The sequence below is a fragment of the Mirounga leonina genome, unplaced genomic scaffold (assembly GCF_011800145.1).
Source record: "Mirounga leonina isolate KUSES-001 unplaced genomic scaffold, KU_Mleo_1.0 Mir_154, whole genome shotgun sequence".
NCBI classification, from domain to species: Eukaryota; Metazoa; Chordata; class Mammalia; order Carnivora; family Phocidae; genus Mirounga; species Mirounga leonina.
In genome coordinates this window covers 21,412,669-21,426,849 of record NW_023270389.1, presented here as the reverse complement: position 1 = coordinate 21,426,849, position 14,181 = coordinate 21,412,669, and the positions used below count along the sequence as shown (strand labels likewise).

Sequence of the window (14,181 nt, the reverse complement as noted above, 5' to 3'; positions counted from 1 at the left end):
ATGTATAAAAATATTTGTATAAGAATGATCAGTTTGGAAGATGATAGAGTAGGACCCTAAGCTCACCTCATCCCATGGATACAATTAGGTAACACTCACATCAGTGTAAATAACCAGAAAACAACCCAAATACTGGCAGAACAAACTCCACAACTAAAGGTAGGGAAGAGGCCACATGGAAAAAGATAGGGAGGGTGAAGACATGGTCTGGGAATGAGGCAATCCATAGCTGTCCATGGTGGGGAGGGAGGTGGGGGAGACAGGAGGGGTGAAAAACAGATTTTCCACCCTGGGGAGCCCACAAAAGAAGAGGATGAATTCCCATAATATCTGCCTTTGAAGGATTGAATTTCATGAGTTCTTAAAATCAGCGGGACTTAAAGCCTGGAATTTTAAAAATTGATGGGCTTAGCTATGGGAGTGCCAAAGGGTTTTAGGAAGGCCTTCAGTGACAGCAGGACAAATAAACCACACAGATACAGCTTATAACCAGCAGTTTGAAAAACACCAGGGGCAGACCAGAGGGACAGTGACTTGCTCATCTCGGAGCATGTCCCGGAAAGACAGGGATCACAGGGAAATGCCTCCAGGAACAAAGGAGCTGGTAGGCCACATTTCCCTCCCTTACCCCCAGCATAAACAGGGGCCACCTGTGGGAACGAGTCCAGTGCCAGCACTCCTTACCTAACTTACTTGCATCAAGTTGCCTCTTGCACTCCCCTACCTTTAGCAGATCTGCCTTTCCCAGTCACACTCCCCTCAGTCTGTGGGCCCCTCCCCCCAGAAAAGCAACATAATTCTGCCAACACCACATTTCCAGACCCACACGTTTTGTGGGACCTTAGTTCTGGGGCAGCAGAAGCAAGTCTTGTTTCACAAGCAGACCACCGTACACCTTGTTAAAGCACACCCACCCCTGCTGGAGACCAAACACTGCCCACAATAGACAAAGAGTGCCTCTGCAGACAACTGGACTAAGGAAAAAGAGAAGACCAACACTCAATAGCAGAGCACACACAACACACATAAGAGACACTCCCTAAAGAGCCAGGCCCTGGGGAACAGGGGACACTGCACTGCAGGGTACTACAGGACCTCTTCTTCATAAGGCTATTATGGTTAAGAGCAAGAAAAGTAGCTGACTTTCTTAACACAGAGAAACACACACATAAAGTCAGACAAAATGAAAAGTATCTCCCAAACGAAAGAAGAGGACCAAACCACAGCAAGAGACCAAAGTGAAATGGATATAAGTAATATGCCTGTTTGAGAATTTGAAATAATGATCATAAAGATAGTCATTGGATTTGAGAAAAGAGTGGAAGACATCAATGAAACCCTTAACACAGAGATAAAAAAGAACCAATCAGAGATCAAGAACACAATAAAAGAAATTAAAAATACATTTGATGAAATAAATAGCAGGATAGATGAATCAAAAGAATGAATTAATGACCTGGAAGACAGAGTTATAAAAAGTAACCAAGCTAAGCAAAGAAGAGAAAATAAAATTATGCAAATTGAGAAAAGTCTTAGGGAACTCAGTGACTCCATCAAGCATAATATCCACATCAAAGGAATCTTAGAAGAGAGACATAAGGAGGCAGAAAATTTTATTTGAATAAATAATAGCTGAAAGCTTCCCTAATCTGCAGAAGGTACAGATATCCAGATCCAGGAGGCACAGAGAGCCCCCCAAAAATTCAACCCAAGGAGGTCCACACCAAGACACATAGTAATTAAAATGGCAAAAAGCAGCAATAAAGAAAAAATTTAATAGCAGCAAAAGAAGACAGTTACATACAGGGAAACTCCATAAGGTTATCAGCGGATTTTTTCAGCAGAAATTTTGCAGACCAGAAGAGAATGGTATGATATGTTCAAATGCTGAAAGGGAAAAATCTAGAGCCAAGAATACTCGATTCAGCAAGGCTATCATTCAAAATAGGAGAAAGAAGGAATTTCTCAGACAAACAAAAACTAAAAAAGTTCATGACCATGCCATACAAGAAACATTAAAGGGGATTCTTTGAGTGGAAAGAAAAGACCATAAGTGACAGTATGAAAAGTAAAAAAAGTAAAAAAACAAAACAACAACAAAAAGGCAGTAAAAGTTTATATTTCTATAAAAGTCAAAGTTCTCACAAAACAAAAGGATGAAAATATGACATCATATACTAAAATGTGAGCAGAAGAGGAGTAAAGAATGGATTTTAAACTTAAACAACCATCAACTTAATATAAACTGCTATATACAGATGATGTTATATACAAATCTAATAATAACCAGAAATCAAAAACCAGTAATAGATATTCAAAGAATAAAGAGAAAGAAACCCAACTATATCACTAAAAGAAAGCCAACAAACCATGAAAGAGAGAAAGAGAAGAAAGGATCAGAGAAAACCTATAGAAACAATCAAAAAACAAGTAACAAAATGGCAATAAGTACATATGGATCAATAATTACCCTGAAAATAAATGGACTCAGTGCTCTAATCAAAAGACATAGGATGGCAGAATGGGTAAAAAAGCAAGACCCATCTACATGCTGCTTACAAGAGACAGAGTTCAGACCTAAAGAAACATGCAAATTAAAAGTGAGGGGATGGAGAAATATCTATCATAAAAATGGACATAAAAAAAAGCTGGGCTAGCAATACTTATATCAAACAAAATAGACTTTGAAACAAAGACTATAACAAGAGAAAAGAAAGGACACCATATAATAATAAAGGGGACATCCAACAAGAAGATATAACAATTGTAAATATTTATGCACCCAACATGGGAGCACCCAAATATCTAAAACAGTTAATAACAAACATAAGAGATATAATAGTAATACAATAACACCCCAGCTACACTGATGGACAGATTATCCAAACAGAAAGTCAACAGTGGCTTTGAATGACACACTGGACTTGATGGATTTAACAGTCACATTCAGAACATTCCATCCTATAACAGCAGAATACACATTCTTTCCAAGTACACATGGAACATTCTCCAGAAGAGATCACATATTAGGTCACAAAACAAGTCTCAACAAATTCAAAAAAATCAGTCATACCATGTGTCTTCTCTGACCACAACACTATGAAACTAGAATTGAACCTCAAGAAAAACAAACAATCCAAAAATTTGTATAGAATTACAAATGACTGGGGTGCCTGGGTGGCTCAGTTTGTTAAGCCTCTGACTCTTGGTTTCAGCTCAGGTCATGGTCCTAGGGTCGTGAGATGGAGCTCTGAATTGGGGGTTCCACGCCCATCAGGGAGCCTCCTTGAGATTCTCTCCCTCTCCCCTTACCCCTCCCCCTGATCATACTCTGTCTCTCTCAAGTGGATAAATAAATATTAAAAAAAAAAAAAACTACAAAAGACCTTGAATAGCCAAAGAAATCCTGAAAAATAAAACCAAAACTGGAGGTAACTCAATTCCAGATTTCAAGTTACATTACAAAGCAGTAGGAAATTAAACACTATGGTATTGGCATAAAGTAGACACATGAATAGAACAGAAAACCCAGAAATAAACCCACAATTATATATTAGATTAATCTTTGACAAAGGAGGAAAAAATATACAATGGGAAAAAGTCTCTTCAATAAATGCTGTTGGAAAACCTGCACAGCTACATGCAAAAGAAAGAAATTGGACCACTTTCTTACACCATACAAAAAATAAACTCAAAATGGATTAAAGACCTAAATGTGAGACCTAAAAGCATAAAAATCCTACAAAGGAACTCAGGCAGTAATGTCTCTGACATTGGCCATAGTAGCATTTCTCCAGATACATCTTCTGAGGCAAGGGGGGGAAAAAAGCAAAAATAAACTTTTGGGACTATATCAAAATAAAGAGTACAGCAAAGGAAATAATCAACAAAACTAAAAGACAACCTATGGAAGGGGAGAAGATACTTGCAAATGACATATCCAATAAAGGGTTATTATCCAAAATATATGAAGAACTTACACAACGCAACACCCAATAAAAACAAATAAGCCATTTCTTTGAAAAAAGTGGATGGTACTTTGATGGGGATTGCATTGAATGTGTAGATTGCTCTAGGTAGCATTGACATCTTCACAATATTTGTTCTTCCAATCCATGAGCATGGAACATTTTTCCATTTCTTTGTGTCTTCCTCAATTTCTTTCATGAGTATTTTATAGTTTTCTGAGTACAGATCCTTTGCCTTTTTGGTTAGATTTATTCCTAGGTATCTTATGGTTTGGGGTGCAATTGTAAATGGGATTGACTCCTTAAATTCTCTTTCTTCTGTCTTGTTGTTGGTGTATAGGAATGTCACTGACTTCTGTGCATTGATTTTATATCCTGCTACTTTACTGAATTCCTGTATGAGTTCTAGAAATTTTGGGGTGGAGTCTTTTGGGTTTTCCACATAAAGTATCATATCATCTGCAAAGAGTGAGAGTTTGACTTCTTTGCCGATTTGGATGCCTTTGATTTCTTTTTGTTGTCTGATCTCAGATCTGTACCTATGAAACAAATAATGCAATATATGTTAAGAAAAAAAAAAAAGAAGAGGATAGCAGGAAGGGAAGAATGAAGGGGGGGAAATCGGAGGGGTAGACGAACCATGAGAGACAATGGACTCTGAAAAACAAACTGAGGGCTCTAGAAGGGAGGGGGGGAGGATGGGTTAGCCTGGTGATGGGTATTAAAGAAGGCACATTCTGCATGGAGCACTGGGTGTTATGCACAATGAATCATGGAACATTACATCTAAAACTAATGATGTAATGTATGGGGATTAAAATAACAATTAAAAAATTTTTTTAAAAATAAGCCAATTAAAAATGGGCAGAAGGGCGCCTGGGTGGCTCAGTCGTTTAAGCATCTGCCTTCAGCTCAGGTCATAATCCCAGGGTGCTGGGATCGAGTGCCACATTGGGCTCCCAGCTCTGCGGGGGGTCTGCTTCTCCCTCTACCCTTCCCCTTTGCTCATGATCTCTCTCTCTCTCTCTCACTTAAATAAATAAAATCTTTAAAAAAAAATGGGCAGAAAACATGAGCACATATTTCTCCAAAGAAGACATCCAGCTAGATGGCCAACAGACACATGGAAAGATGCTCAACATCATTCATCATCAGGGAAATGCAAATCAAAACCACAATGAGATACTTCCTCACACCTGTCAGAATGGCTAAAATTAAAAACACAAGAAACAACAAGTGTTGGCAAAGATGTGAAAAAAAAGGAACCTTTTTGCACTGTTGGTGAAAATGCAAACTGGTGCAGCTACTGTGGATAACAATATGAAAGTTCCTGAAAAAATTAAAAATTGAACTACCCTAGGGGCGCCTGGGTGGCTCAGTTGGTTAAGCGGCTGCCTTCAGCTCAGGTCATGATCCTGGAATCCCAGGATCGAGTCCCGCATCGGGCTCCCTGCTCGGCAGGGAGTCTGCTTCTCCCTCTGACCCTCCTCCCTCTCATGCTCTCTGTCTCTCATTCTCTCTCTCTCAAATAAATAAATAAAATCTTAAAAAAAAAAATTGAACTACCCTACAAATCGAGGAATAACAATACTGGGTATTTTACTCAAAAAATACATAAACATGAATCCAAACAGATGTATGCACCCTTATGTTTACTGCAGCATTATTTACAATGGCCAAACTATGGAGACTGTCCAAGTGTCCATCGATAGATGAATGGAAAAAGAAGAGGAGGTACATATATATATATGTGTGTATATATATTCCACAATGGAATATTATTCAGCCATAAAAAGAATGAAATCTTGGCACCTGCAGCAACATAGAGCTACAGAGTATTATGCTAAGTGACGTAAGTCAGTCAGAGAAAGACAAATACCATATGATTTCACTCATACATGGAATTTAAGGGAAAATAAATGAGAGAGAGAAGCAAACTAAGAAACAGACTCATAACTATGGAGAACAAACTGACGGTCACCAGAGGGAAGAGGAGTGGGGGGATGGGGGAAATAAGGGATGGGGATTAAAGAGTATACTTACCATGATGAAAAAAAATACAGTAAAATGATTTAAAAAAAAGGAAAAAGAATGATCAATTTACTGTTTCAAATTTAAGTTAGCTTCTATGGTAATGTCAGTAATTAACTATGCAAAGTGCTACTAAGTGTGAGTTTGTTATAAATATTTCCTAAAGGACAGAAGAAGAAAAACTAAAATTCTTCAAGCTAAGAATCACATGGGAAAGGCTTCTACTTCCTGATCATCAACAGATACAAGCATTTTCTCCCTAGTTCATCAAAAAAAATGTTCCAGGGTATTGGCTTCAGAATGTTCTAAATATTAAAAGAATAAAATCAAGAAAATAAGTAATTTGATGCAAATGCAGCCTTAAAATCTCTATAGGAAGTTGAACTCAAAATCAAGATATGAAATCATTTAGGGGATATTTTTGGCAAGAGTAAACCTTCAGGACCACAATTCTCTGACAGAAAGAAGCACCAATCTCAATTTGCAAAAAGCCACTCAGGTGTGAAATATGTCTTTCTCCCAAAAGCCTCTATTTCAGCGGTGCAGAACTCAGTCAGTACCCGGGACCCTGCATCACCTCAAGTAAAACAATAAAATGTGTGCATGCTCTCTATTTTAAATGTATCCAGCCATGACTACATTAATTGTGAAGCTTCAGTGACTTTATCTTTTTGCTTTGAATATTTCAGGTGTTTTTATTTGGCAGTTTCTTATTAGTGATATACTTAGCCATAAATCAATGAGAAATGCTACTTTCAGAGGGAAAATGGCCTGAATATCTCACATATTTACTCAGCAGCCTGTTGACAGGTCTAGTAATTTCATCGGTATTTACTGTATACTCTTCTGCAAGAGACAAAATAAATTCGTTTTCCTCATTCACTATAATTTAGGTTTATAAGAATGCCATCTGATGAAATAATTCAGAACAGTTTATGGCAAAAAGTACAAGGGAAAGTAAACGTTTCCTGGCTCAAGCATATTAACTCTCACACACAAAATGAAGAACAGGTAAGAGCTTATATTCAAGAGGGTGAAAGAGAAAATATGCAAATTCACAAATTGTCCCAAGTTGTTGGGTAAATAACAGAAAAATAGGGACAACTGGTTGGGTGAGTAACAGAAAACCAACCTATTATATCCTCCCATAATATAATAAAATACAATGTAGCAAAATAAAGTAGTCTTGCAAATCAGAAACTTTAGGTTGGGTAACAGCTTCAACACCATCTAGAAGGGCTTGAGAGCATATAATTTCAGTGGGATTCAGTTTCACTATTTGTAAAATATTAACATATCTGTGTTTTAACGATAATCTAAAACATAAATGATTATCTAAGTACCATAGCCTGGAACACAGGAGTCTTTCAATTAAACATGAATAATGAGTATTTTGCCTCTAATCTTTTCTGATTTTATTTCATTTTTCTTCCTTTCTATTTCAATAATATGCTCTGTACCAGTGCACTTAAGGTTAATAGCTGTACATAAGAAACAACTAAAAACAGGACCCTACTTATGTTTTGTGTCATCTCTAACCTTTTTCCCTAAGAGTTCTCAAGTGATTTATAGTCACTCATTTCTGTCAATTAGCATCAGTCTTAAAAGCATAGTGTTTACACTTTTGTAAACCTTGGCAGCTGACTAGACTCATAGGATGCCATTTGACTGTAGAAAGTATAAATCTGCATTTAAACAAAAAAATAGTAATTCAATAAATTTTCTAATATTTGCTTCCTATTAATGCACATTAGCCAAGCTACTGAGCCACATTAGATAATACATGAGGAAGGAGAAGGAAAGGTAGGAAAGAAAATCAAACAAAAGTCAGGAATCATACATATGAACCGTCTAGCTAGAAGATTAGTTTGAGTCCAATATCTTCTATCACCATATAAACTTGGTCTGTTCTCTTAATATTTTTAACCTATTTTGTCATATACAAAATGGTAATAATTACCTGTCCTGTAAACCTCATAGAGTTGTTATATAATTTAAGATAATGTGTGTGACGGTTACGTGAAAATGATTTATAAACAGTAGGCAGTGTATAACTCTAAGTAATTATATTACTGGTATTGATGATGATCTTGTCCATGGGAAAGATAGAATGGCCTCCTGACACTTAATGAGTTAATTTCCACAAATGAAAACACCACACACAATGCAAGAAGAATGAACCCAGTCTGTAAGACGCTTCCACCACTGCTATGGGTAAGTCCTATAATTTCATTTTCTCATTTGTAAATTAGAGATCATCATCATTCCCACCTCACACATGTCAAAATGGCCAAATAAACAACATAAGAAACAACAGGTGTTGGCGAGGATGTGGAGAAAGGGGAACCCTCTTGCACTGCTGGTGGGAATGCAAACTGGTGCAGCCACTCTGGAGAACAGAATGGAGGTTTACTAATACCACAGGTTCTAAGTGAAATACCACGCTCTAACAGTCTAGCCAAGTAAACTCTCTCATGCAGTGCTCCCATTTTACTGTTCATTTCTAAAACCAGCACTGACCTCCAGCAAAATGATGAAGTACTTCACCTTCAGTGACCCAAATCTCTTTCCACTGCAGGTGAACAAGCTATGATACCACTCCTGGATCCTAACCCTTTGGTAATCACTCTGCCTCCTCACATTCAAGAGCCTGCTCAGTCATCACTCAACATTTATGGAACATCTATTATGAGCCAAGCGCAAAAATGACCAAAATACCCCTGCCCTTAACATGTCCCAATAAAAGGCAGAGAGGTACCTAAATATTCTAGGCTGAGGAGAATTAAATCAAAACTGGAAGATTTCTTGGGCATGAAATTAGAGTATGACACCACTCATACAAAATCAAGCCTTTCCCGATCTACTTCTCTAATATCCCTTCATGACAAATAACTCTCCAGCCTGTATTTCTTTATACTTTTAGAGAATTTTCAGTACATGTTAGGTTCTACTTTAGCCATAGGGACATATATCCCTGCTATTAGAAAAATCTGTTTGGTTGCCACTGAACAAAAACATAATGCAGATAGAGAAAATTTCTAATACTTAAACGCCTGACAATCAATGTAGGTTCTCTTCTCAGTCATGAGAAAGAAGAAACAATGTCTGACAGGGAAAAAAGCAATAACATTGATAATGTGCTTTAAGGACATATTTTAATTTCCTAAATTTAAATTTTGCAATCAAACTTGCTGAAGTTAGAAAGATATACTATTTCACTAATTTTTTATGCATAGGACACAGGAAAGAAGAATTCTGGATATAAGTATCTGGGGTTTTTTTTGTTTGTTTGTTTTTTAGTCATCAACATTTCTACAGCTCTGAACTTTAATTTAGCTACAAATTAAAAGGCAAATTTCAGAAAACTGTTATATTAAGTGAGAGAAATATAGGAAAGGAAACATTTTAGCATGAATTTCCCAAGGACTTATTATACTAGAAAGGCTGCACATTAATGGATAGATGTGAGAAATTAGGGATGGATCGCAAGTGACAGAATGATTTAGAATACTAAGCTGCTTTAAAGCTTCATAAACTGAGTAACAGCAAAACATAGAAGCTGTGAATCTTAAGGGAAATAATCCAGTGTCATGTGAAGAAAATTTTAGCATAAAAGGACACATAAATAGCTAATTTATCATCTTTGATTTAAAAAAAGATTACCATAGAATTCAAACTCTTGTATAGATTTATTAAAGGATTATGTTAACTTCACTGTACTAGAATATTTTAGATTTTGATTTTGTTTAAAAAAATAAGACCTCAAAAGAATATTGGTAAATATTGAGCCAAGCCTATTAAGGCAAAACTTAAATGTAATACATCATAACAGAGACTTTTAAAAAAATAATTTATCTTCATATGTAAATATACATATACAAGGCCATATATATGAATCTATGTAGCTTTGTATATACATATAAATACAAAAATTAAAAGCAAGATCATCAAAATATTATTTTCAAAATATTTAGCATAATTCCAATGGAATTTTGAGATATGAATAGCATATTTCCTAAGTAAATTTACTCACTACATTTGCTCATTTCCTTCCTAATTTTATTACTGATATTTTTTGTAAAAAAAAAAAAAAGCAAGTATATGTTGTTTCATTTCCTTATTACAAGCCAATTAAGATATAAGATTTGCTTCCAAATATAGTTTCAAATAACTGCAACTATAAACATAGCAAGGAAAGACAGACTACTACTATGAATTGCAGCAAGTGTTCGGACAATATAGCTTAATACAGATGAAGCTAACAAAATAACTGTTTTAGTATCTATTCCAGAGGGGATTATTTTTACTTACTTTGTTTTGCTTTTTTTTTTTTTTTCTTTTTTCTCTATTCTCCAATTCTTTTTGACGTCAAAATACTGGTAGTAAGCATGCATTCTGAATTACAATTATCCACAGAATTCAGGAATAGTTCTGTCTTCATCTCTCTATATGGAATTCAGGTCAGTAATGAAAATTCAAGTGTTTTGTTTTTTACATAAAAATCCCTTTTAAGATTATTTTAAAACTCCAAGTTTCAACATTGCTCAAGTTAAGGATTCTTGTCCTTCCTCTAGAAGTTAGGAGGTGAGGCTTACTGACCATGAGGCTTGATGGAGATATGGGTGACTATGAGGCTCATATGGTCTGTAGTTGTTAACTACTGAAATCCCTGGCTGCTACTAATATTTGTAGACTGTCCTCTTGGTATCTGGTGCTGGCTGTGACAAATGGTAATCATTTCTATAGTCATACCTTCTCACTTTTCACAGACTCCTCAAAATAACCACCACTTTAATGTTTCAGCTGTGTTTACACCTAAATAGCACACATCTGATTCATCCATCCTCTTGCTTCTGCCAACATCCTCATTACTTGGGCACATAGAAACATTCATGTCTTTTTTTTTTAAGATTTTATTTATTTACATGAGAGAGAGAGAGAGCACATGCATGAGCAGGGGAAGGGGCAGTGGGGGAGGAAGAAGCAGACTCCCCACTGAGCAGGGAGCCCGACACAGGGGCTTGATCCCAGAACCCTGAGATCATGACCTGAGCCAAAGTCAGATGCTTAACGACTGAGCCACCCAGGCACCTCAAAAACATTCATGTCTAATCCATAACCATTCTCAGGCCCAAAGGAAGCTTCCTAAGAACATTATGCTTCTATCCTGTTGGTTCCTTCCCTCATGTTAGAGCTGCTGGGCATGTCTACAAGGCTTCTGTCTTAAGACTTCAGGCTTCAGGCAGCAAAGCCCCAGGATCTTAATACCCACTCTGCCTCCCTAACATAAGTAACTTCTCTTTTCTATTTCCTCCCTTCTGTTCCCTGCCTTCCATCCCAGAGATAACTGGAGGCAGGGGAAGCAGTTAAGCTGTTTTTCTATAAACTCTCTTCCAAATTCCTTCTCCTCATCCTCCAACCTGAGACTCAGTTATATCATATCCTGTGTTGGGGAAGTGGGAGTGGCTTTCTCCTCTTTTCATATGATCTCCAATCCTTTTTATCTCATACTTGGTGGTGACCTACATTTTACTGAGGTATAATTTAAACACACTAAACTGCTCATATTCAAAGTAGATAATTTGATCAATTTTGACACAGATTTACACCCATGAAACAATCAAGCAGTGCTTTCTAAACAACCCATCCATAATCCAGCCTTTTTATTTCATTGGTCAACATGAGAGTCATTCTGAGAATAGAATCCATCATTAGATGTCTTAGATATGAAATTTTTCACTATGTTAACTCTTGGTGCATCATTCCACCTAGATTGTGTAAAAACATTTCAAAACATGATTCATGTTCTAAAGTCTTAAACTGCTTGGGTTTTACCCTTTGGGCAAACTAATCCTCAATTAAAACATTTCCTAAAATGAATTGGACAACTGAATTCATATATTCTCAGTATAATCACAGCACATATGTGTGTTGTTTCCCATATTAAAGAAATATGTTTCAGGAAACAAATCTACTCAATATTTTTTATGATCAAAAGCTAATTAAAGCCAAATAGTTCAACAAATTTCTTCTGTATAGAATTATTTCACAACCAATTCCAAAATGGTTAAGTACAAGTTCTTTCATGTATAGGATGGGGATCATTAATTTTTGCTTTTGTTCTCCTGCTGAATCATTACCAAATCCTTGGAAAATTAATTCTGTTTCCCCCAAAATAGTGTTACTTATGATGATTATGAATTATGAATGTATTTGGTTAAAGAGGCCAATGTGCCACAGAAGATACTTCATAAGTAGACCATGCTTTTTTGTATTTGCTTTCAACATTTAAGACTACAACTATTATTTTAAAAGAAACAAATTTTTCTGAAAATTATGTTACTCAAGCTCAAAAACTTTTGTGCAATGGAAAGAAATGTTTATGAAATCTAATTAGAACTAGCCAAAAAATATGGTTAATTGTTACTGAAATCTTACATTTGTCTTCATTTTACTGAAGCTGCTCTTTTGGCAACTGGAAATCAACAGAACAAGAATGTAGTTAATGACCAGTTTATTTCTGGTCACTAAAATCTCTAAAAAGCATAAGGAAATGATGAGTGAGGTCCCCTAATATAAAAAATGACACTGGTTCAAGAAGGAATTTTTTTTTTAAGTTTGAAATGTCAATTTACTTGTTACATACACAATTTTCAAGTCCTCATAGCTCCTAATACAAATATTCTTTGTTATTCTCCCCCCACCATAGGAAAAAAAAAATCACAATTAAACTACTGTTCAAAGTTCAAGTACCTCTTAGCTTATTGCCTAAGATTATACAACTACTGCTTGAACTCTATTCTCTAAATATTTGTACCTTTAGAGCTGAGTATTAATTATCTTTCAATACTAGAGAAGATAAAGAGATAGGAAGGGAGGGAGGGAGGAAGGATAATAGACACAATTCAGAATCTCATTCTTGGTGAACATTTAAAAGGGTGATAACTGCCATTTATTAAATGCTTACCATATTCCAAGAATTTGCATTTGTCCTAATTCATTTTAATTAACCACAGCCTAATGAATTAATTTTATTCCACTTATAAACAAGATAGAGAAGGCTCAAATAGCTTAAGTATGTTACTTGGTCTGTAGATGTCTAGGCCAAAATTTAAATCCAGACCTACCTACAGATGTCCATAAACCTGTTATTGGGCATGCTATACATCTTCTTCCAGGCTCCTTATTTTCTACTTTATTGGTGTTTGCTGAAAAGGAAAAAGTCAAAATTCATTAATAGACTATTAATCTTGAGGCACTGGGTGACTCAGTTGGTTAAGCATCTGACTCTTGATTTCAACTCAGGTCATGATCTTAGGGTCCCCAGATGGAGTCCTGTGTCAGGCTCTGTGCTCAGCGTGGAGTCTGCTTGAGATTCTCTCCCTCTCCCTCTGCCCCTCCCCTCCTTGCACACGCTCACTCACTCTCTCTCTCTCAAATAAATAATCCTTTGAAAAAATAGATTATTAATCTTTTAACTCAAAACATTAACTCTTTAAATTTGTGCTTTTACTTAAGAGAATATTTCTGTATGGCAAGATTTAAGGGTCATTCTCTCATTTCTAGTGTTTACTTAAATGGTATCAGTTGAATATTCTTTTCCTGCCCTGCATACCATCCCAGATATCCAAATGTAGTCCACTAGGAACCCTTGTGGAGATGCTTAAAGCATAACATGCTTAACATCTGGAGCATGCAAGGCACCAGGTCTCACTGGCAAAATAATCTTTCTTTCCTGTGAGCAGGGACATGAATGATTCAGACACTGCTATGGCAATACTCAATGAAAGACAGTTGGCACGTTTAATTCTTTGGAACTGGAGGTAACATGAAGAATTTATAATTGTGAACCATAAAATTCTTGACTGTCTTCTATAGTGAGAACTTTGTTTTTCAGATAAACCTAATAATGAAAAGCTGCTTTCCTAATACACAAACCTTTGGTCTGTCCAAATATGCATGACAAATTCTTCTTCTATTTATTTACTATTGCTAAGATCAAATAAAGGAAAAGACTTCTCACAGAGACTGAAAAAGAGATGACTGATACCCACAAGCCAGTTTCTCTCATGAGGAAGCAATGAAAAGGAGCCTTTATTCCTCCATAATTTGTAGGCGCAAAAAAAGTGCATGTTTTTCATATAAGCCATGAGAAGGTAAGGGCCAGAAAGAGAGAAAAACA

General features: G+C 36.1%; 1 long non-coding RNA gene across 1 annotated transcript; it reads right to left on the bottom strand.

The window, feature by feature from the left end:
- Positions 1-4,493: 4,493 nt before the first annotated feature.
- LOC118014115 lies at positions 4,494-13,240 on the bottom strand. Its single transcript, XR_004680205.1, has 2 exons — positions 13,127-13,240; positions 4,494-4,507 (listed from the first exon to the last, which is right to left on the bottom strand). It is a non-coding gene; the product is annotated as an uncharacterized LOC118014115 (long non-coding RNA).
- Positions 13,241-14,181: the final 941 nt, after the last annotated feature.